This window comes from Triturus cristatus, chromosome 4_2 (genome assembly GCF_964204655.1).
Source record: "Triturus cristatus chromosome 4_2, aTriCri1.1, whole genome shotgun sequence".
Lineage (NCBI taxonomy): Eukaryota > Metazoa > Chordata > Amphibia > Caudata > Salamandridae > Triturus > Triturus cristatus.
This window is the reverse complement of record NC_140586.1, coordinates 750,562,360-750,586,730: the sequence shown is the minus strand read 5'-3', so window position 1 is coordinate 750,586,730 and position 24,371 is coordinate 750,562,360.

The following is a 24,371-nucleotide window of genomic DNA, read 5'->3' as shown; positions in this document are numbered from 1 at the left end:
CATACACGGGTGGGGGTACGACTCTAATGTACACGGGTGTACATACAGGGGGGGTACGACACGTACAGGGGTGTACATACACGGAGGGGTACGACACGTACAGGGGTGTACATACAGGGGGGTACGACACGTACACTGGTGCACATACACGGGTGGGGGTACGACACGTACAGGGGTGTACATACACGGGGGTACGACACGTACACGGGTGTACATACACGGGTGGGGGTACGACTCTAATGTACACTGGTGCACATACACGGGTGGGGGTACGACACGTACAGGGGTGTACATACACGGGTGGGGGTGCGACACGTACACGGGTGTACATACATGGGGGTACGACATGTACAGGGGTGTACATACACGGGGGTACGACACGTACAGGGGTGTACATACACGGAGGTGTACGACACGTACACGGGTGTACATACACGGGTGGGGGTACGACATGTACAGGGGTGTATATACACGGGGGTACGACACGTACAGGGGTGTACATACACGGAGGTGTACGACACGTACACGGGTGTACATACACGGGTGGGGGTACGACACGTACAGGGGTGTACATACACGGGGGTAGGACACGTACAGGGGTGTACATACACGGGTGGGGGTACGACTCTAATGTACACGGGTGCACATACACGGGTGGGGGTACGACACGTACAGGGGTGTACATACATGGGTGGGGGTGCGACACGTACACGGGTGTACATACACGGGGGGTACGACACGTACACGGGTGTACATACACGGGTGGGGGTACGACACGTACAGGGGTGTACATACACGGGGGGTACGACACGTACAGAGGTGTACATACACGGAGGTGTACGACATGTACACGGGTGTACATACACGGGTGGGGGTACGACTTGTACAGGGGTGTACATACACGGGGGGTACGACACGTACAGGGGTGTACATACACGGGTGGGGGTACAACTCTAATGTACACGGGGGCACATACACGGGTGGGGGTACGACACGTATAGGGGTGTACATACACGGGTGGGGGTACGACTCTAATGTACACGGGTGCACATACACGGGTGGGTACGACACGTACAGGGGTGTACATACACGGGTGGGGGATGCGACACGTACACGGGTGTACATACACGGGGGTACGACACGTATAGGAGTGTACATACACGGGGGGTACGACACGTACAGGGGTGTACATACACGGAGGGGTACGACACGTACACGGGTGTACATACACGGGTGGGGGTACGACTCTATGTATACACGGGGGATAGGACCCGTACACGGGTGTACATACACGGGGGGTACGACACGTACACGGGTGTACATACACGGGGGTTCGACACGTACGTACGGGGGCTGGGGGGGGTCGGCGCGTACGTACGGGGGCTGGGGGGGTCAGCGCGTATGTACGGGGGCTGGGGGGGTCGGCGCGTATGCGGGCACATGTCTCTATGGTTGCTATGGGTGTTCGGTGCGGACGGTGTTTTTTCCATACGGTTGTAACTTCTGACGCACGGGATGGATCGTGATTCCGCGGTCGGACTTCACTTTTCACATTTGTAAGGTGATTCGTCCGAGGACGTGTCGGACACTTTTTCCGACCCGAGGACGTGTGGGGAATGATTCCCAAAGCGATTCGTATGGTCTTTTTCCCATGCGAATCGTAATTGGCAGTTTGTACGCCACTTGTACGATTCGTACGGTAAAAAGACCGGATACGAGTCGTACGGGGAAATTTTTTACCGGATCGTAATTGGCACCCTAGGTATTTCTCCTTCAATTCTTGGAATTATGTCAATGTGTTTGTGGAATGTGTACTGTGACAAATCAGAGCAATCTGTAGGGTAGAATTTATTGCAACAAAATATTCAAAATAGTTGAATTTAGGTTCATTTCAAAGGCTGATGTTTGTTTTAAGATGCAAAGGGATAGGGAGCTTTCTGCTCTCTTGTTCTAGGGTCCAGTAATGCCCCCAGGAGGAAGGAAAAACCGAGGCAGTGGTCATTAACTGTTCCTCGGTTAATGACTATAAAAACTCATAGAAAGGTCACCTAAAAGAGATCTCAAATACCTCTATATTATTAGATTTCTAATTAGTAATTAGTCTTTTCTCATAGATACGTTTTTTAGAAGTCTGTGTCGGCTCTGGCAGTAGGCACCTGGATAACAGATCTCTACTTGAATAGGTTACTCCAGACAACCTTCAGTGACAGCATTCAACAGAGAAGACATCTTGCAGAGTGCTACTGCTGCAGCTGTCAGAGTTAGCCTAATGCAAGCAGGGAAGATTCAGATTTTATTATGATTATGGCGACCAATACAAACGTGAGAGAGGCCTTGTAGAGCGGTAACAGCACGAATGCTACAATTACCAGACACTTTTCAGCTTATAACCCCATAAAGAAACATCTCTCGCATGCATTGTTAGTACCGTCAGATGACCAAGTCAAATCACCTCCTGAAAACAACCATAAAAATGCAGCACAACTATCTTTTTGCAGGTCATCCTTCCACTTGAAACCCACTTCAGTCATGAAGTTCACACCGAAACACGCACATGCAGTAACTATTAAAGAAGTTCTTCTTCTACATGATCCAATTCCCTGGGCTTCTTTCATTTCTGTTGTCATGAACGCTATAGCCAAGGGTTCCATAGTACCTGAGTCCTGGAAAGCCGCAGTGGTGATTCCCATCTATAAAAAGGGTAATAGGGAGGACCCTGCCAACTATAGACCTATTAGTCTAATTGACGTAATACAGAAAGTGGTTGGCAGGGTTCTCCTTATGAGATTGAGATGTTGGATTGAGAATGGGGATGTTTTATCGCACTTTCAAGCAGGTTTTAGACAAAAGGTAGGCACTATGGATCAAGTTTTAGATTTTTTATGATATACCAGAAAACGGTAGTTTTGGGTAAGGGCACTTTATATTTAGCTTTTATAGACCTAAAGTCAGCTTTTGATTTAATTCCCCATCAACGATTGTGGCAGGTCTTATCCCAATTAGGTGTCCCCCAAGAGATCCTTGCCTTTTTAAAGCTTCTTCATGAGAACAATCATGCTAACATTAGATGGGGCGTCCAGGGCCAGCTTACAGGGACTGTCGCGGTGAACAGGGGGGTACGCCAGGGCTGTGTCCTAGCCCCCACCCTGTTTTCTCTATACATCAACGGGGTGGTGGATCTCCCTAGAGAGGTCCCGGCTGATGCTCCAGTCCTGGCGGGTGAAAAAGTCCCCACTCTCCTGTTCGCCGATGACACTCTCCTGATTTCTAAATCTTCGGCTGGCCTGCAAAAAAATTTAAATAGGTTTGACTCTTTTTGTAAGTCCTATGGTCTTATTATAAATACAGAAAAAAACAAATTAATGGTCATCAACCCCCCGAGACGTTTTAGATATACTTTTAGTCTGGATGGCATACCGTTAGATATCGTGGATTCCTTCGATTACCTAGGCATACGTATTGCAAAAGGGATGAAGTGGAGCTCGCACCTGACCAAGATGCTCCTATGCCACAAGAGGGTATCTGGTGCCATTATCAGAGAACAACATCTCTCTACTAGCCGACCAGTGGCACCGGCCCTTGTGGTATATGAAGCACAGGCATTATCTAGCTCTATGTATGGGGCTGAAATTTGGGGCTACGAAAATATTCATGATCTGGTCGTCTCTAATTTCTGTCCCCACCTCATCTCCACTAAAACCCTTGCTCTATGACCTAGGTAGACATTCTATTCAGGATATTGCACGTTTACGACCTCTATTATTTTGGGCAAGACTCCGACGGACACCAGAACTTGCCAAATATGCTGCAGGCTTATGTGAACTTATTTTAGTGGATACTGGGAGGAGGCTAAAATGGATCTCCTATATAAAACAAACATTGAGGTCCATTGGCTACGAAGACTGCTGGGAATCCCAGATACCCCCTTCGAAACAGGATCTTAAGAAGGCCTATTGGAGCTGGGTAAACTCAAGAGAACTGAACAATGTAAAGTTGGGGAAGCTGAGCGAGGCTTTTTTCGAACATAAGCCTTTCTGCAAACTGGAACCCTATCTTGATTTTATTCAGTCTCCATTGGATAGATCTTTGTATGCGCTTCAGAATGGGGTCCCTTCCTCTTAACTGTGTTACTGCTGGTTGGAAGGGATTTCTCCCTTCATCTGTTGGTTGTCCAAGTTGCGCAGCACCCAAAGAGTCTATTCCTCACTTTTTATTTGCCTGTTTCCACTATAGAAGAGCAAGAGCCAAATGGTTGAGACCGATTTGTAGAATGCTTGGTTGCCGCGATTACTGTACTGTGTTACGCATTCTACAAACTGATGCCTCGTCCCTGACTATTGTCTGTGGTATTGCTAAGTATCTGGGTTGTGCTTGGTTATTGCGGAAGAAAAAACTTGCCCTCTATATGCACTGAATTACCTATGTGACCTGTTTTTATTTCACTCCAATGAATTTTAGGTCCCCAAGCTTCTTGCACTTTGCACATGTCGTTTTTAGCTATTTTTATAATTCCTTTTAGACATATCTATGATTAATTGATTTTTTATTGTCTAACTTGATCCTTTTTATATTACTGTATGTTGTGCTTTTATGATATTTTTTATCGAATAAAGCTTTACCTACCTACTACTACTATTAAAGAAGTATACAAAGATAACATAACACAGAACAAATCCTTCATATCCTGTCCTTTCTCACACCAACAAAAAATACATTCCTAGATAAGGGCAAAACTATGTACATTAGGCCACAAATCTGAGAGTGTAAATAAAACATATTTCGTATCACCCAAATTAGGTACAGGTGTCTCCCAAGAGCGCTGTGCTGTAGGAATTTCCTTGGAGTTGTAATTTTCCTTCGGAAACCACTCATCCTTTCATGATGAGATGACACCCTTTTTTCTTAGATGCAGTGGAGGCATTATTACTATTTTCTAAATTTACAGTTCAAAGATGTCCTTGAATCAATATATGACGTGCATTGAAGGAGATATTGGAATATGCCTTTCTTGATGGTTTGTTGTAAACGTTTGGCCGGTTCTCATTGCAACGGGGTATAGTGTCTGGTATCTGAGAAGAGGTTCAAACAAGCTACCCTGTATCCTTTTTGGTCATTGATATATAGGGATGACCACCAGAAAGATAAAAACACGTATAAGTGAACAAAGAAGCACTGTACGATGTAAAAGTACATCCACTAAGTTAACAGCGCATTACGTAGAGAAGGGACACACTGACCAAGATATATAATGTAGGCCTGGGCCAAAATTCCGTTCCGTTCGCGGAAGTTGCGATATTTTGGCATTCTCGCGTTCCGCGGAAAGCGCGAAAATGTCAAAATTTCCGCATTCCGCAGCTTAGCGATAATTTTTTTCTTGCTCGCGCTGTAAAACAATACATTCTCGCGCGCGCGCGATCGCCTTACCTGAATCCCTGCGTTCTCCGACAAGTTTTCTTGACCCGGTCGCGTTCTCCACGAGATGTTGGATTTTGGTAGCCATTTTGCGCTGTCTCGCGAGAGTTCGCGGCCGCATTCAAGTCATTTTTCACGCGATCACGTCATTTGTCGCGCGATCAGGTATTTCTTCTCGCGATCATGCACCGCGCGAGTATGAGAAGATTGAGATCTCGAACATGTCATTCTACATCGCGAGCCAGAGAATGAGGACGCGGGCACATGAAATCGAACGCGAACAGGAGAAAGAGACCGCGAACACGTCATATCCAACGCGACAGGGACAAAGAAGAGAACGCGATCATATCGTTTTCGACACGCCGGCGGAAGTAATGTGAAGCTGGAGAACTCAACAATGTAAAATTTACAATTTGGAGAGGAATATCGGCTCTAGCAGCATGAAACCATCTGCAAATACTGATTTTGGATGAAAAGAACTCCTTACATTCACATTTGGCTTTCCTTTTTTGTGCAAGGACTCCAGGAGTCATTTTTTTTTTACAAAGTGGAGAGAGGGAGGAAGTGACACAGATTCTCCAACTTCCTGTTCCTGTCCAGCAGGCTCCTCCCAGTGCTTTGTCCATCTCCTGCTCATTCTGCCTTTGGATTTGGAGCTGGAAAGATCTCTCTTTTTGTCTGCTGCATCATTGCAATTGGATTTCAGGATTTTTGGAATAGGATATTTTACAAGTAAGTGGTTGTTGTGTTTGATTGTGGGCATTGCAGTTGTTGTGTAACTACAATTTATTTTTGATAATTAATTATCATCATTCCTTTTTTTTTTTTTTAATTTATTTTAATTTTGTGGGTTGTAGTAGTAGGCCCGAGCTAGCCATGGGCATGGCCTCATGGGTGTGTGTGTGCATGATGAAGCAACTGTTCCTTTTGTTTTTTGAATATATTTCATTTTCAATCACATTTAGGGCATGGATGGCATTGGATTGAGTTGGGGAAGTGTGTATTTTGGGGTGGCCTTGCTGATGTTGTTGGGGCTCTCCATGTGGCTGGTGGCCATTTTGAGGCCTAGGCCTGCAAGCTTGCCTGGCCTTGTCTGCCAGCAGGCCTGCTTTCATCCACTGCTACCAGAGCAGGTAGCCACAGCTTTAGTAATCTACTGTTTTCTGTGTGTTCTGTTGATTTTAGACATCATTTTGGGCATGGATGGCATTGGATTGAGTTGGGGAAGTGTGTATTTTGGGGTGGCCTTGCTGATGTTGTTGGGGCTCGCCATGTGGCTGGTGGCCATTTTGAGGCCTAGGCCTGCAAGCTTGCCTGGCCTTGTCTGCCAGCAGGCCTGCTTTCATCCACTGCTACCAGAGCAGGTAGCCACAGCTTTAGTAATCTACTGTTTTCTGTGTGTTCTGTTGATTTTAGACATCATTTTGGGCATGGATGCCATTGGATTGAGTTGGGGAAGTGTGTATTTTGGGGTGGCCTTGCTGATGTTGTTGGGGCTCTCCATGTGGCTGGTGGCCATTTTGAGGCCTAGGCCTGCAAGCTTGCCTGGCCTTGTCTGCCAGCAGGCCTGCTTTCATCCACTGCTACCAGAGCAGGTAGCCACAGCTTTAGTAATCTACTGTTTTCTGTGTGTTCTGTTGATTTTAGACATCATTTTGGGCATGGATGGCATTGGATTGAGTTGGGGAAGTGTGTATTTTGGGGTGGCCTTGCTGATGTTGTTGGGGCTCGCCATGTGGCTGGTGGCCATTTTGAGGCCTAGGCCTGCAAGCTTGCCTGGCCTTGTCTGCCAGCAGGCCTGCTTTCATCCACTGCTACCAGAGCAGGTAGCCACAGCTTTAGTAATCTACTGTTTTCTGTGTGTTCTGTTGATTTTAGACATCATTTTGGGCATGGATGCCATTGGATTGAGTTGGGGAAGTGTGTATTTTGGGGTGGCCTTGCTGATGTTGTTGGGGCTCTCCATGTGGCTGGTGGCCATTTTGAGGCCTAGGCCTGCAAGCTTGCCTGCCCTTGTCTGCCAGCAGGCCTGCTTTCATCCACTGCTACCAGAGCAGGTAGCCACAGCTTTAGTAATCTACTGTTTTCTGTGTGTTCTGTTGATTTTAGACATCATTTTGGGCATGGATGGCATTGGATTGAGTTGGGGAAGTGTGTATTTTGGGGTGGCCTTGCTGATGTTGTTGGGGCTCGCCATGTGGCTGGTGGCCATTTTGAGGCCTAGGCCTGCAAGCTTGCCTGGCCTTGTCTGCCAGCAGGCCTGCTTTCATCCACTGCTACCAGAGCAGGTAGCCACAGCTTTAGTAATCTACTGTTTTCTGTGTGTTCTGTTGATTTTAGACATCATTTTGGGCATGGATGCCATTGGATTGAGTTGGGGAAGTGTGTATTTTGGGGTGGCCTTGCTGATGTTGTTGGGGCTCTCCATGTGGCTGGTGGCCATTTTGAGGCCTAGGCCTGCAAGCTTGCCTGCCCTTGTCTGCCAGCAGGCCTGCTTTCATCCACTGCTACCAGAGCAGGTAGCCACAGCTTTAGTAATCTACTGTTTTCTGTGTGTTCTGTTGATTTTAGACATCATTTTGGGCATGGATGGCATTGGATTGAGTTGGGGAAGTGTGTATTTTGGGGTGGCCTTGCTGATGTTGTTGGGGCTCGCCATGTGGCTGGTGGCCATTTTGAGGCCTAGGCCTGCAAGCTTGCCTGGCCTTGTCTGCCAGCAGGCCTGCTTTCATCCACTGCTACCAGAGCAGGTAGCCACAGCTTTAGTAATCTACTGTTTTCTGTGTGTTCTGTTGATTTTAGACATCATTTTGGGCATGGATGGCATTGGATTGAGTTGGGGAAGTGTGTATTTTGGGGTGGCCTTGCTGATGTTGTTGGGGCGCGCCATGTGGCTGGTGGCCATTTTGAGGCCTAGGCCTGCAAGCTTGCCTGGCCTTGTCTGCCAGCAGGCCTGCTTTCATCCACTGCTACCAGAGCAGGTAGCCACAGCTTTAGTAATCTACTGTTTTCTGTGTGTTCTGTTGATTTTAGACATCATTTTGGGCATGGATGGCATTGGATTGAGTTGGGGAAGTGTGTATTTTGGGGTGGCCTTGCTGTTGTTGTTGGGGCTCTCCATGTGGCTGGTGGCCATTTTGAGGCCTAGGCCTGCAAGCTTGCCTGGCCTTGTCTGCCAGCAGGCCTGCTTTCATCCACTGCTACCAGAGCAGGTAGCCACAGCTTTATTGATCAAGTGTTTTCTATGTGATCTGTTGAATTTTTAGACATCACCTTCCTGAGAGTGTAGTGTGGCTGTACACAGTACTAGTAGTATAACATAGCTCTAGTTAAAAAAAATTCATAAATGGCTAGACTATCTTTTGTTTGCACTAGTACAGTACTAAGTAACTGAACCACAAAAACAAATGCAACATTTCACTGATGTTCTTCTCCTGTCTTCTTTGCTTTTAGGTGCACAAAAGACAGAGTAGGAGGTGTCATCGGCATCACCTGGCTACCCGTTGTACTGCCAGCCAGACAGAAGTCCTGCTGCGCATCACGCCCACGTGTGACCAGAACTTGTTGTGCATCTGCCTCCTGCCTGACGTCGGAATAAGATGGCCCCAAAGAAAGGTACCAGGTCCAGTACCAAGAAAGTTGCTGGTGAGAAGAAGGAACAGAAAAAGGAAGTGCCATTAACCACGACTGGTGGTGTGCCGGCCAAGGTTTTTTTTGGCACCAAAGCGTTGTCCGGGAACCAAGCTGGGAGCAGCACAGCGGTCCAGCAACCCCACCAACCTAGGCCCAAGGGCTTTACTGTCGCAGAGGTAGCCAGTCTACTAACGGGCAGCGATGTTGAAGAAATGTCATTACCGCAAAGTAGTACACAATCAAGTTCAACGCAGGCGCAAACTCAGCAGATCAGTGTGCAGCCGCCGCAACAAGAACAGCAGCAGCAGCCGGCGCAACCAGAACAGCAGCAGCAGCCGGCGCAACCAGAACAGCAGCAGCAGCCGGCGCAACCAGAACAGCAGCAGCAGCCGGCGCAACCAGAACAGCAGCAGCAGCCGGCGCAACCAGAACAGCAGCATCAGCCGGCGCAACCAGAACAGCAGCAGCAGCCGGCGCAACCAGAACAGCAGCAGCCGCCGCAACCAGACCAGCAGCAGCAGCCGCCGCAACCAGACCAGCAGCAGCAGCCGCCGCAACCAGAACAGCAGCAGCAGCCGCCGCAACCAGAACAGCAGCAGCCGCCACAACAGCCCACCATAGTAGTTGTTGCTCCTGACGTAGGGGCATTTCAGGAAATCGAGCTTCCTGCAGACAAAGCGGAGCGAAGTCAAACCACTGTTTCAGAACATCTATTGTCTTCCAGACCACCAGCAAGGAAAAGGAGGCTTAGTCCATCATCTTCTTCTTCAAGCCCCGCTTCTGATGATCGTGATGACACTTGGGTCCCACCAGCTCGGTCTGAGAGTGAAGTACGCCACAAGACATTGCTTCTGAAAAGGAAGGTCCCAGAAAAACTTAGAGTTATGGAGGTAGATGTAGAAGAGGGGGGTGATGATGTTGATGAAGACGAGCCAGTCATCACGCACATTACTCCCGCCCCAAAGGGATTGGAGACCGACATTCTAACCCTATCCAGAAAGGCTGCTACTGAGTGGGATGCAGCACGGATCTCACCAACACAGGTTACACCACCACTACCTCCAGCTGCCATATTTTCCAAGGCCCGGCAGGGACCTACATCCAGCTCAACCACCTCAGTAGGAAGTGGTAGTAAAAGTCACAGTGTAGGTGGACAGGGTCACATATTTTCAAGGACCCCCTCAAGTTCATCTGGTGTTGAAAGTGGCACATCCAGCAGTGCCAGAAAGTTCTCCTCCCCAGTTTGGGACTTCTTTTCTGTTAGCGCCAAGGAGGAGAACATTGCTATATGCGCAATTTGTCGGCAAGGTGTTCGGCGTGGTAAGCTTGGTACAAACTATGGTACCGGAGGACAAGCAAGTCATCTCAGAATACACCACACTATTGTGTGGGAGGATCACCTACTTAAGTTAAAAGAAAGTAGGAAAACTAAACCCTTTGAAGTTGGTCAGGAATCAGGGAGCGATATTATTGTGGTGGCAGGTGAAGAACAGGGAGGCATTTCTAGCCCTGTCTCCAGTAGTGCAGTCACTGCAGTGGTAACGCCCACATCCTCCTCAGTAACATCAGAGTGGCACCGCAGTAAGAGCCATACTCAGAGTGTGGGTGAGACACCAAGGCGACCGGCGGCGAGTACCTCAATGAGACAATCTGTGTCGTTGAGCCTTAGTGGGTTAATGGCACCACTAAGGAAAGTAAGCCAGCCTACCATTGACAGCATGTTTAGGTTGGAGGGGCAGTTCCAACGCAACCACCCAACGGCACGATTGTACAATGCGAAGCTGGCTAAAATGTTAGCGCTGGACCTTCTTCCTTTTTCATTTGTGGAAGGGGTGGGTTTCCTTGAATTTGTGTCTGCCATCTGCCCGAAATGGAAAGTTCCAAGCCGGTCCTATTTCGCAAGAATTGCTGTTCCGGCACTACATCATGATGTGCTGGAATTGGTTGGACAAGCTTTGCAGAAGAGTGCTGTGCACAATATCCACCTGACAACAGACATGTGGACCAGTTGCCAAGCCACAGATTACATGTGTATCACTGCACACTGGATCTCTTTTGTGGGGGTTAAAGATCAACTATCTGCACGAGGTGTTGTTGACACAGCTGCGATTTTTGAAGGTACTCGGAAACATGCAACTGTAGCCATGTTCGCCATGGAGAAATCTCATACGGCTGAAAACATTTTAGAAGAGTTTCGCACCAAGGTTTTGGAATGGCTGCAGCCCAGAGGGCTTGGTATTGGTTTTGTTGCCACAGACAATGGCAGTAATGTACTTAAGGCCATGGAACTTGGTTCCTATTTCAGGGTTCCGTGTTTGGCACACTGCATAAACATTATAGTGCAAGACTTTCTGAAAAAAGAACCCATAGTAAGCAATTTACTGTCCATCTGCCGAAGAATATGCACTCATTTCAGCCATTCTTTTAAAGCTCGGAAGCAGCTGAGGATCCTCCAACGTGAGCGTAGGGTGCCAGTCAAGGCACTCATCCAGGAGGTGGCAACACGTTGGAACTCAACGTATTACATGCTTGATCGTCTGTACGAACAGCACAGGTCACTCAATGATTATGTCTGGTACAGAAGCAGTGATGCTAGTGTTAAAGGCATGACCCTTCAGAGGGAGCAATGGACCCTAATTCAATGCCTGACTGAGATGCTGTCTCCTTTTGAGGTCTTCACACGTGAAGTCAGCAAGGAGGACTGTACAATGGGCCAAGCGATCCCATTGTTGCAAATGCTAGAGCATGAGCTGAATAATGTGTCTGAATCCTACAAAGGTGTAGAGGACAGAAGGCAAGCCCATGACTTGGTGGAGAGCTTATCCAGGCGCTTATCAGAAAATGTAAGGATACAAAATAAAATTTTGTCACAAGACCATTACATTTGTGCCACAATTCTGGATCCACGTGCAAAATTAGGACTATTCCTTTCTTTTTCCGACACTGATGTTGCCCGCTACAAAAGTTGTATAGCTGAAGCAGCCATCAAGTTTGAAAACGAAGGGCTGCTAATTAAAAGCCCGCCACATCAACCCACAACAAGTACTGATACTGAAGCAGGCCATGCAGAATCAAGTGCAACTTCGTCGGCTGAGGGCAGTGCGGTTGGCTCACAATCGCAACACTCACCATCACCATCGACTACAAAAACAATAACTGGATCATTCAGCCGAGTACAATCATTATCAGATTGGTATGTAAAGATGGGCCGTAAGCACAGTGCTGATGCACAGAAAAAACAGCACAAAAGCTTACCAGCAGCAACCCTGAACATTGAGCGGATGGTCCAGGCCTATCTGGACGACCCAACAGAGGTGTACGTTGATCAAAACCCAGTGCAGTATTGGTATAGGAAAAGGTCTGAATGGCCACAGCTCAGCAGGCTGGCAATAAGCTATCTGGCTTGCCCTGTCGCAAGTGTCTCTTCCGAACGTGTTTTCAGTGCTGCTGGTTCCATTGTAACCTTGAGAAGGACCAGTCTATCTCCCAAAAACGTGGAGAGGTTAACAATGATCAAAATGAATCAGCACTTCATACCACCGAATTACACAATGCATGAATCAACAGAGGAAGATGAGGACAGCGGCTCAGGTGACGGAAGTATTGTGTCAGATGATTACCTACTACTGGACGATCCCCCAGAGTTTGAGGACGAGCTATACTTCCCTGACAATTAGGCTCGCACTTACTGTCTTCCTCCCTTTTTTCCCCCTTTGTTTGTGTCTGTTGTTCCGGTTATAAACTTGTGAATCGCAACCAATGCATTATCACCGTCTTCTAATCTTCTAATTTAAGATACAAGTTTCAGGTGTCTGCCATTTGACACTACAGTCCTCAGAATCCAGCTCCTCCGCTCGATCATACTGCATCTCCTGGTCAATTCCATTTCCCTCATGAATGATGATTGGATGATGGTAACAACAAATTCAAACTTTCCTCGTCCTTCCAAAACAAGTGGACCATGAATCTGATGACTTCTATAGCTATCCTCCTTCAGAGCCGAGAGAGACTGGCCATTAACTGAAAATAAGATGCAACAGGTAATGATTGATGCCATGCATTGTCCGCAGAAAAGCAGACTGAGTGATGTAGATTTTGTTGTGTGTGTTGCGCATGAATGAATTGATGTAATTGTGCACTGCCACTAATCAACTTTCTACAGAACACACTAGTAATTACTAATTTTCCTCTTCTGGCAAACAAGAAATGTGTACTTCTCTCCTGCATCTTGGTGATACATTGCTTTTAATTCAATACAGGAAGGGCACTCACTCAATCTGCGCAATGCAAATGACTGTGACTTAACAGCACCGTCCATCATGATGATGGCGAAAGAGACGGCCTGCAGCGTTAACGAGATGAGATGCAACAGGTAATGATTGATGCCATGCATTGGCCGCAGAATAGCAGACTGAATGATGTAGATTTTGTGGTGTGTTTCGCATGAATTGATGTAATTGTGCACTGCCACTAATCAACTTTCTACAGAACACACTAGTAATTACTAATTTTCCTCTTCTGGCAAACAAGAAATGTGTACTTCTCCTGCATCTTGGTGATACATTGCTTTTAATTCAATACAGGAAGGGGACTCACTCAATCTGCTGCGCAATGCAAATGACTGTGACTTAAACAGCACCGTCCGTCATGATGATGGCGAAAGAGACGGCCCGTTAACTTAAGATGAGAAGTAACAGGTAATAAATGATGATAATTAATGGCATGCATTGGACACCTGACTCTGAGCTATTGATCTTTGTGTTTGCGTTGTTTGTTGTGCACAAAGTGAATGATGTCAAAGTGTACTAGTGTTAATCTATCTTTCTGTACACAATAAAGAATGACTCAAGTCAGTAATATTTATATTTCTACTCTTGTTGTGTTCTAAAAATTACACTTGTACTGCAGGCCGATCTTCAGTCAGTAGAAGTATCAGAGCTGATGATGAAGTCAGGAGGATGTTTCATGAGTGGCATAAAACGGAAAAGCCTAAAGGTAAACACGTGAACCACAACCACAGCACACCCAAATGTCTGTGTAGAAGTTGAATAGAGTGTAGCGGTGGGATGACTGCAGTGCATTGATTTTACTAACTTTAACTGTAAAATGCTATGTCTGGAATGGATAATGTGCTTTGCGTTTGTCCAACTCTTTGAGAGAAAAAAAAAAAGGACTCTAAAGTGTTAACGTAGGATGTGCTAATGGTAAGCACTGTGGGCCTGATCTCTCCTGTTACTGTTGAAGGTCTATGCTGGAAACAGACTACAGTAGAGATGATGCATATGCATACATGCCACCTCGGAAAGTGTTCTTGTTGCACTACACCATCACTTGTGCATTTGTTTTCACTTTCTTTCTGAATATCCCCTTTGGTTTTCAATCTAAAATTACAGGCCGGGCCTTGTCCAAAACTTTGTAAAACATTACAATGCATATTAATTACCTTACCAATCAATCACCTTTTTATTCCAGCCGGGCAGTGGCGAGTGGTGAGGCGACACACCCAAGATTGATGGACGAGAGGAGCAAGAGGAATGCCGAGATGCAAAAAACCAGTCCACATTTTTGACCAGGATAACACAGTAACAGTATCCACTTTTCACTTCTTTTAAATAATTTGATTAATATCTTGTATACATTCTTTACAACAGTGTGTTCTTGGAGTTGTTATTATCAATCATCATTACGTTTGCTCTGTGTTTACGATTCTTCACTACCAATATTTAAAATTTCTATTTGCTATCTGTTAAAGTTTTAAGGCCGGAACAGAACAAGAAATAGAAGTGTATGTAATCCGGGTCTCATCATGCATGCATTTCCTTTTTTATACCTTAACATATGGAATGGATATGGTATGGTAGTCTTCAATGATTGTCGTTTGTTTGTCTATGTATGCATACTGTTTTTCTATGTCAAACCTTTCCCAAAATCCCCCTTCCCATCCAATCAACGGACCCTAACCCTCTTCCCCCGGGCTGTGTGACTTATTGTCGAGGTGTAACTAAATTAAATGTACACCAATACTTAATCACACACTTGCTGGGGCGGATGTGGTGAAAGCAACACTACTTCAATTTCAATGCAGAGCGATGATCTTCTTCTGCTTGCCCACCCATGAGTAGGATATTTCACAGATTATTTTATTTAACAAAGGAACATATACCTCAGCATGAATTGCCGGCATTGATTTGATTTGTTTGTTGTCATTCCTCATATACAGCACTAACTGTTAGACTGTAGGCATAGCCAAGTCGACAAAACTATAGTTTGTAACTCTGTCTAGTAGGCTATCCTCATAATATCCAGCATTCATTTTTTTTGTCAAATATTTGAGCATATAATTGTTGCTCGGTAAATTCTGTGATGTACTTCATTCAACTACTCCTCTAACAGTCTCTCAAAGGCGATTGACTATCTCCTTTTCTTTTTTTGGAAATGCTGCTACCCTGCCAGTGTATACTACTACTATACTACCACCACCACCCCAATCATGGCATGTATGAAAAAGGAAACCATCTTCACCATGCAGCCAGTGCTGTGCCACAGTTGGACATAAACATCAAGCACCGGTAAGAGAGAAGTTTGGGGGAGGCAGAATCAATAATGGACATGTTGTCAATGATGTCAGTTTCAAACACCACTCCAAAGAATGCATAGTAGGACCAGTCAATGAGTGAGGTGTGTCGCATCTATCTGTTTGTGTCTTATACAGTCAGCAAATTATTGAAATCAAACACACGCTATGGGCGGCCATGCACCAGCAAAGAAACAGTGTGATGTAAAACAGTTACCCCACCTACAAAACATTAACAACATTGCATGTAACATAGAAAAATATATTTAATTGACCCTAACAAATAAACTAAACCCACAAAAGCTGACCCACCCCCCTCCCTAACCCCAACGACTGTCCATAGAAATAGAGAACGCCCAAACGAGTGAGGAAACAAACAGGAATTAAAAAAGGGGCAGTGACAGGGACTAACTGGTGGGGCGGGACTGGAGGAGGACACGAATCTGGTCCTCTAAATGGGCGACGCGGCGTCTAAGGCCGCGGCAGTTGCAACCACAGTGGGGGGGGGCACCGGAGATGGCACGGTGGCGGCGGGCAGCCGCCAGACGGTGGCGCCGTACCGCTGGAGGGCGGTGGCTGGGGCCCGGGGCACTGGAGGAGGCTTCAATTGCTGCTGCACTCTCCTCCTCCTCCTCGGCTAGGACCACCAGCCGCCGGTATTCCTGCTGGATTGCCTCCAGCTTCCGGCGCCGTGCCTTGGCGGCCAACTCCTTCCGGTTGATTTTCGGAGTAGCTGTGTATCAAAAAGAAAAAAACAAGACAATTGTAAAATATAGTCTTAATAAAACAGTAGGACAAGGTAATTATTTATACACATAGTGGCATGGTAGAGTAGCACTATAAAATAAAGCACAGTAGTACATAACATTTTAAATGTCGCCCGTCCTTCTTCCTTCCACCTGTCTTACACTTTTTAGTTGAACAGTGCACCAGGTGCTCTTCTCCATAAAACTTTCAAAGCGGAGTTGAAATCAGATAGATGAGGCCATTGGTTACTCAATACTCTGGCTCCTAGTCCTATACCAATTAAAGGGAATTCTAGTCTTCTAGTTCACTCTTCAAACGTCCCCAAGAACTCATACTTACTTACGACATCGGATAGCGGGCGGACTTTGTCCGCCCGCCATCCGACTGCTAAAAAGGGTGGGGGTCCCGTGGGGACAATTAATTAGGATGATGCGCCCGGCACAGTGACGCTGAAAGCAATGCTAAAATGTTGTGCTGCTTTTCCAAGCACAACATGACGGGCCTCGCACGGAGCCTGTCACGTTTTGCTTTGAAAGTCGGGGGGTACCATAGCATCGGTAGGTACCCTCCATGGGGGCCCCCAAGCATACTCTGCAATGTGTGCATGCCTTTCCGTGGCGGACGGTAATGCCGCCACGCAAAGGCATTCCAAAATGCAGATTATATGGCTGCCGGTGTGGTGAGAGAGACACCACCGCCATATTGAACCCTTTTCCGCCTAGACATGTCTGAATATTTTCTACAGGGATGGCGGGAGGTTTGCCCCTGCTGTGACGGCAGTGAATTCCAGCCAGCCCGGCGGGGGCAATACGCCCACCATCCTAATGGGGCCCTAATTCACAACTTTACAGTATACATATACATACAGTACACCTTTGCAGTGAGTGTGCTGTCAAGTTCAACAATAGTTAAAGATTATGAATCTAACTTACCACCGCCTGCCACTGGTGCTGCCACTCCCCCTCCGTTGCTATCTGCAACTGCCGCATCCTCGCCCTCTGCGTCGCCTTCGCTGGCCCCAGCAATGGTGGTCGGTAGTGCGCCTAGAAAACATTACACATTTATTAGGCAACATATACACCTCCCCCCTATTGATCAGTAGCAAGGTTGAAAAATGAGTTAATACTAACATAAATCACTAGTACAAATCAGGTAGTAGTAGAGTAGACACTAAGTTATATGATCATTGTAGCATTTGCTTGATTAGCCCTAGCCATGCACATGTGACGTTACCTTTACCTTGCAGCTTCTTAAGACACCTTTGAGCCCACATGACCTGCCTCACACTGCTACTGTCTAGTCTACGCGCTGCGTACAGGCGGTCAACAAACATTAACAAGCCACTTTTTTAGGAAGAACTGGTGTACTACTGTTACTGTTAGTCCATATTGCTTATCCATAGATGCTACACTTTTTGGCACGGCTGAGAAATGCTTGCAAGTTGCAATATACTAACGCACACCATTTCCTTTTTTCGCATTACAGACGCAAGATTCGCTTCTACGAACCAGAGCTTCTGAACGATGCACCAACTACCAGTACTAGGTTCTTCTGAGGTGAGGGGTCCCTTCACTCACATCTTCATTTATAAATGTATATAAACTAAATTGCTATGGGATGGTGGTGCTGCCTTCCACCACTTCAGTTATCATGATTTAATTCCCAACTGTATTAGTGTAACAATGTATTTTGTTTTAATGTTATTGATTTGCCGGTTGGTGCTGCTAAGATAACAGTGTACAGACCTTCTCAAATTGAAATAAAAATTTTAAACTTACATAGACTTTGTGGTATTTGGTGTGGAGTGGACTAACTTACACGATTGAGCAAATTAAAGTAAGGGTGTGCATGTGAATTGCTTCCACGACAGAGGTTGGGTGTGTTAATGTTCTGGGTTGTCTACTTGTTGGTTGTCTTGGGGGGAGGGTTCCGAGACCTAATAGGTATGACAAGACAGTACTATAGTCAAGCAGTGGAATTGTGGTGGGTGCGGAATTTCTGATTGAGGTGTGCAAGGAAGGTCCAACCTACCATCACCAACATCCTATTTTCTGGTGCAAATGTATGTGCAAGATCCCTACAACAGTTGTATGTCCTATAGGGTATCATATCAAAATATTAAGAAATCTGGTAGGGCTGTTGCTGTGAATTTTCAAAGCCTAAACATCAACAAGAGTAAAAAGTAGTACAAGACAACGACCCAACGGATTGTACGAGCTACTGGTGAATATGAGTTTTATATTACAACCTTTCACAAAGAGTGGCACTGGGCAAGACTAGCTACTACAGTACAGACAGACAGACTGATAGTATGTAGTAGTACTCAGTCATCATAGCGGAGGCAGGGATAAGCTTTTTGAAACCGTACAGATCGAAGGATAATTGGTGGTAAAAAATAGCATTTGGAAACACACTATAGTTCGGGAGAAATGGGGCAGTAAAAGTTATGGAATAAGAAATATTATTAAAAACAAGAAGACTTACTGGGGCCAGCAGAGGAGCCCTCAGCGGTGTCCTCCTCGTGGTGTTCCTGTCCCGCCGACTGCCCAGTCCCTGCCCGTCTGCCCCTGGGTGCTGATGAACAGGAAAGATATAAGAAAGACAAACATTGATGGATGGTGTCAACTTAAGCAAATACAATTTTTTTCAACAACGGTCAAAAAACACTAATGTAAACAATTGCAATAACTACATTGACCGATCTCATCTGGTCAACATGTAATATCGGGGGATTCGCAGTTCGACTACTTAAGTTACTATTTATCAACAGTAATCCATTCTTCCATTCTGATTCCAGAAAACTAAGTTACAAGTAAGCCTAAGTATTAGTACAACCTACCACCCAACCTAGCCCACCTATTCCAGGCATGCCAATTGTACATTAAGTATGCATTTCGACTGTATTCCTCAACAATGTGTATGATCCAATCATGGAGGACACATTAACATGACTACATTTTTTGTATATACACAATTTTGGTTTGATTGATGCTCATCTGCTACTGCTAAGTAACTGCAAAGCCTACCTCCACTCATTGAACAAACTAGAAAGGTTCTAAAGACTGGCGTACTATCAGCACGTCACGTAACTGAGTGAGGGGGCATCACGCATACCACTAACCAATTAGAAGCTCATACAAAGTACCTAAACCTATGTATCAATCCGCCCCTATCTATTAGTGACAGGACAAAGTAAGGAGTGGACATGAGTCACTGTAGCATTACGTAACTTAATTTCTCTAAAATAAACTCGTAAAGAATCACGCTAAGCAAGCGCAAACGCAAAGCTGCAAACAAGTAAGATTAGTAGTAGCGCAGAAGAGCACCTGTGTCATAATCACAGAAGACTTTTAAACATTATTAACCTGGAATGTATTGCAAGCAGCAACATTCTATCTGGTTGGAAGGAAAAAAAGATATTCGCAATATATAACATAGAGCAGAAGAACAGACACAAAGTTGTAATAATTAAATAGGTACTCACCAAGCCCCGGGACCTCCACTCCTAGCAGGTCCAGCAGGTCCTGCTCACGGTCCAGGATGTCGGACCACCGGTGCGTCAGCTGTGCCTGGGTGCGCCGGACCCCAGAGATGCGAGACACTGCCCGGCGCACCTTCCCCCACCGCTGCCGACGCTCCCGGAGGCCGTACCCGGACCCAGGCCTGCCACCTGCTGCCAGGGTTGAGGGGAGGTGGCGCTGCACAAAGAAAATTAGTGCAGCCAACTCCGCCTCCCCAAATAAGGCCCGTGCATGCACCCCTTGTGGGCGCCGCCTTCCGCAAGGAAGGCGGTCGCGGCTCTGGCTGCGCCGGCGAACAGCCCTGCCCTTGGACATGGTTCTGGGGACGGGGCGGGAAAGAAAAGGTAAAATAAATAAAGGAGTAAAGGAAATAAATAGCAGGCAATACAAAGAGAAAAAGTAGCTAAAAAACAAAAAAAAAGGTACACAAAAACCAAAAATATAGAGGCAGGAAAATAGTTAGAGAAATAATAAGTAATAAAGATCCGAAAAAAGTGGCTATAAACAAAGGATTGAAAAGATTTAGGGAGGATTGAAAATCAGGCCCCAGAACCATGCAATAGAGTGGAAAACAAGATGGCCGCGCCCGTTGCGACCACGTGGGCAAGTTCGCGCGATATTTTCTCCCTGAGCAAGCAAAAAGCAACGCGATCAAGTAAAAGCGATCGCGAACAGGAAATATCGACCGCGAACATGCATTGCGCGACCCGGAACAGGAAGTAAACAACGCCAGAGGGCGGGACAAGTGAAAACAAGATGGCCGCGCCCATGAGCGACCGCATGGGTAAGTTGGCGACCCGCGAACACGCAAAAAATACCGCGAACAGGCGGCAAAAAAACTTCCGCATCTTCGCGATATTTCCGGCGTGTTTGCGGAGATTTTCTGCAATCTCGCGATAATTTGCGGAGGTTAATTCCGCAAATTCCGCCCACCCCTAATATAATGGACGGTGATGGAGTAAGTAATTTGCAGTACTGGACAAACACACAAATTACTGGAAAAAGAACAACAATAGACTCAATACACATAGGTCTCTGTCCCATAACTGAAAGGAATATTCCAATCTTTCCTTCAATGCACCTCATAGATTGATTCAAGGGATAGAAGAGTAGATAGCACTTCCAGGACTATGAACTACATGGTTCACTGATAGAATATCGATGCTACAAACATTGATGTTCTAAATCTCGAGTTAAAAATTTCGACCACAAAAATATCGACTCCCATACCTTAACAGGTACGTACAAAAATATTGACGCAAAAATATCGGGGTAAAAATATAGATGTAAAAAATATTTATTTAAAAATATATATACAATAAAATATTATATATTAAATATATTAAATAATAATATTTTTAACAAAATAAATTACATTTAATATACATGTTAACTAAATATGACAAATAAACTTAATTTTAAAAAATATAAACACACAAACATAATAATTTATACATATACATATATATTCTTAAAAAACTTTTATTAACTATGACCTTTATTTAATTTTTAAGCTTTAAAATTATACAAAAATAATATATATATATATATATATATATATATCAATAATTTAAAATAAAATCTAAACATTCTATAATAAATTAAAACATGTAACTATTTAAAAAAATGTAAACTAACATTTCCCAATACAATGAGTGCAACAGTAGGGAAAGTGTTGGATAGCCGAATAATTACATTTACTATTCCAACTCCAATGAATGCAACAGTAGGGAAAGTGTTGGATAGCGGAGGGGTAAAAATTACCATTCCCACGTCAGTGACAGCTACAGTAGGGAAGGTGTTCGATAGCGGAAGGAAAAAAATTACTATTCCCACTCCAAAGAGTGCAACATTAGGGAAAGTGTTAGATAGCGGAGGGGTAAAAATGACTATTACCACTCCAGTAAGTGCAAAAGTAGGGTAAGTGTTCTATAGCTGAGGAATTACATTTACTATTCCAAATCCAGTGAGTGCAACAGTAGGAAAAATGTTGGATAGTGGAGGGGAACAAATTACTACTCTCACTCCAATAGGTGCAACAGCATGGAAAGTGCTGGATAGCGGAGGGGTAAAAATTACTATTCCCACTCCAAAGAGTGCAACAGTGGGGAAAGTGTTGAATAGCGGAGGGATAAAAATTACTATTGCCATTCCAGTGAGTGCAAAAGTAGGGTAAGTGTTGGATAGCAGAGGAATTAAATTTAATATTCCAACTCCAGTGAGTGCAACAGTAGGGAAAAGGTTGGAAAGTGAAGGGGGAAAAATTACTATTCCCACTCCAAAGAGTGTAATAGTAGGGAAACTGTTGGATAGCGGAGGGGCAAAAATTACTATTCCCACTCCAGTGAGTGCAATAGTAGGGAAAGAATTGGATAGCGGAGATATTAAAATTACTATTCCCACTCCAAAGAATGTAACAGTAAAGAAAGTGTTGGATAGTGGAGGGATAACAATTACTATTCAAACTCCATTGAATACAACAGTAGGATAAGTGTTGGATAGCGGAGGGGTACAAAATGTTATTCCTACTCCAGTGAGTGCAACGTTAGAGAAAGTGCTGGATAGTGGAGGGGTAAAAATTACTATTTCCGCTCCAGCGAATGCAACAGGAGGGAAAGTGCTGGATAGCGAAGAGATAAAAATTACTATTCCCCCTCTAGTGAGCGAAACATTAGGGAAAGTTTTGGATAGAAGAGAAACAAGAGTTACTCATAACACTTAAACAGTTGGAAAAAAAGAAAAAATATTACAAAATTTAAAAATAGAAAAACAATATTTAAAAAATATAAATTTAAATCTATTAAACGTATAAAAAGAACATAAAATATAATATTGATTACATATAACAAAAACCTACAATTAATAAATAAAATAAAATAATTAATACATTTATAAACAATAATTATTTAAAAGTAGCAAATATTAACAAAACAAAAATTGTTTAAAACATAAATGTATTTATTTTATTTCATACCCTTTAACACCACAACAATCACAAAACACTTCAAAAATTTTAATTAAATGTATTTCCAAAATTAACATAATTATTAATAAATTAAAAAACATCTTATTAATGAACAAAATAAACTTTATTTGAGTACACAAGCTTTACCACTCTAATATCCACAACACATACCTGATTTAAACTATAAAATAATAAAAAACAATTATATATTATTTTTTTAAAGAAAAACTATTACTATTATGAATTAGTAATTAAATAACAGATTTTTATTTAATAACCACCCTTTACCCCTTTAAAAGTAAAAACAAAGCACACAAAATAAACATTTCCCCAAAATGAATATCAAATAATTAACAATAATTAACAACTATTTATTAATCAATTAAACACAAATTACTTCCTACCCTTTACTCCTATAAACACCACAACACACATACAATTAATTACACAATTACCATATTTAATTAGCAATTAATTAATTACAATTAATTAACAACTAATTATGAATCCATCCATGAAAAATAATTTACTTCCCACCCTTTACACCTATGAAATTTACCACGCACAAATATAATTAATTGCCCAATCACCATAATTAATTACAAATTAATTAATTAAAATTAATTTACAACCAATTAATAATTAATTAATAATAAATTACTTTACACATTTAACACTATAACATCTCAATTAAACATATAATAATAAGTAAAAATTAATCAATTAATTAAATATAATTAAATTACTTCCCACCTTATTCCCCTATAAATCCACAATCCACTACAGAACTAAAAATGCAAAAAAATAATTAATGCATTTAATATAATTAAATGACTTCCCACACTATTCCCCTATATTCCCACAACTCGCTACAGAACTAAAAACGCAAATTTCTAATTAAAAAAATGTAATACATTAAGGGGTCGATTCCGATCCGGGTCGGACATCTCTCCGAGAGCTGTTCGTAGCCTTACCTTGCGACCGACTCGTACCCGGAGCCAGCCCGTCCGGGCGATGAAGTACAATGCGCATGACTGACACAAATCCGACTGACACGTAGGCTGCGATTTAAGCTTCATTTTTCGTACAAGCCGAACCTCCAATCCTCCGAACCTCCGATCGCTGAACCGAGTCGCCCGGAAGCTGTTCCCACAGCAGTTTCCAGCCTGACAAGTACGATGCGCAAATCATACGCGCCGGATGGGTCGCCACATACACATCATAAATCCCATCGCGCAGGTCATACCAGTACTGTACATCTATGACCGGATCAGGAACAGGCGCGGATGGCACAGACGATAAGTCAGACACCCACCACACAAACAAACGACACGTACCCGCCAAATGTTACACACACCCAGAGAATCCATATCCTGTCCACTAGCAACAGGCCACCATAGGGGTTGCATGGCCATCATCACTACCACCCCCACTCATAGGGGGTATGTTGCCCATCACTACTGCCACCCCCACCCATAGGGCTTATGTTGCCCATTACTACTGCCACCCCCACCCATAG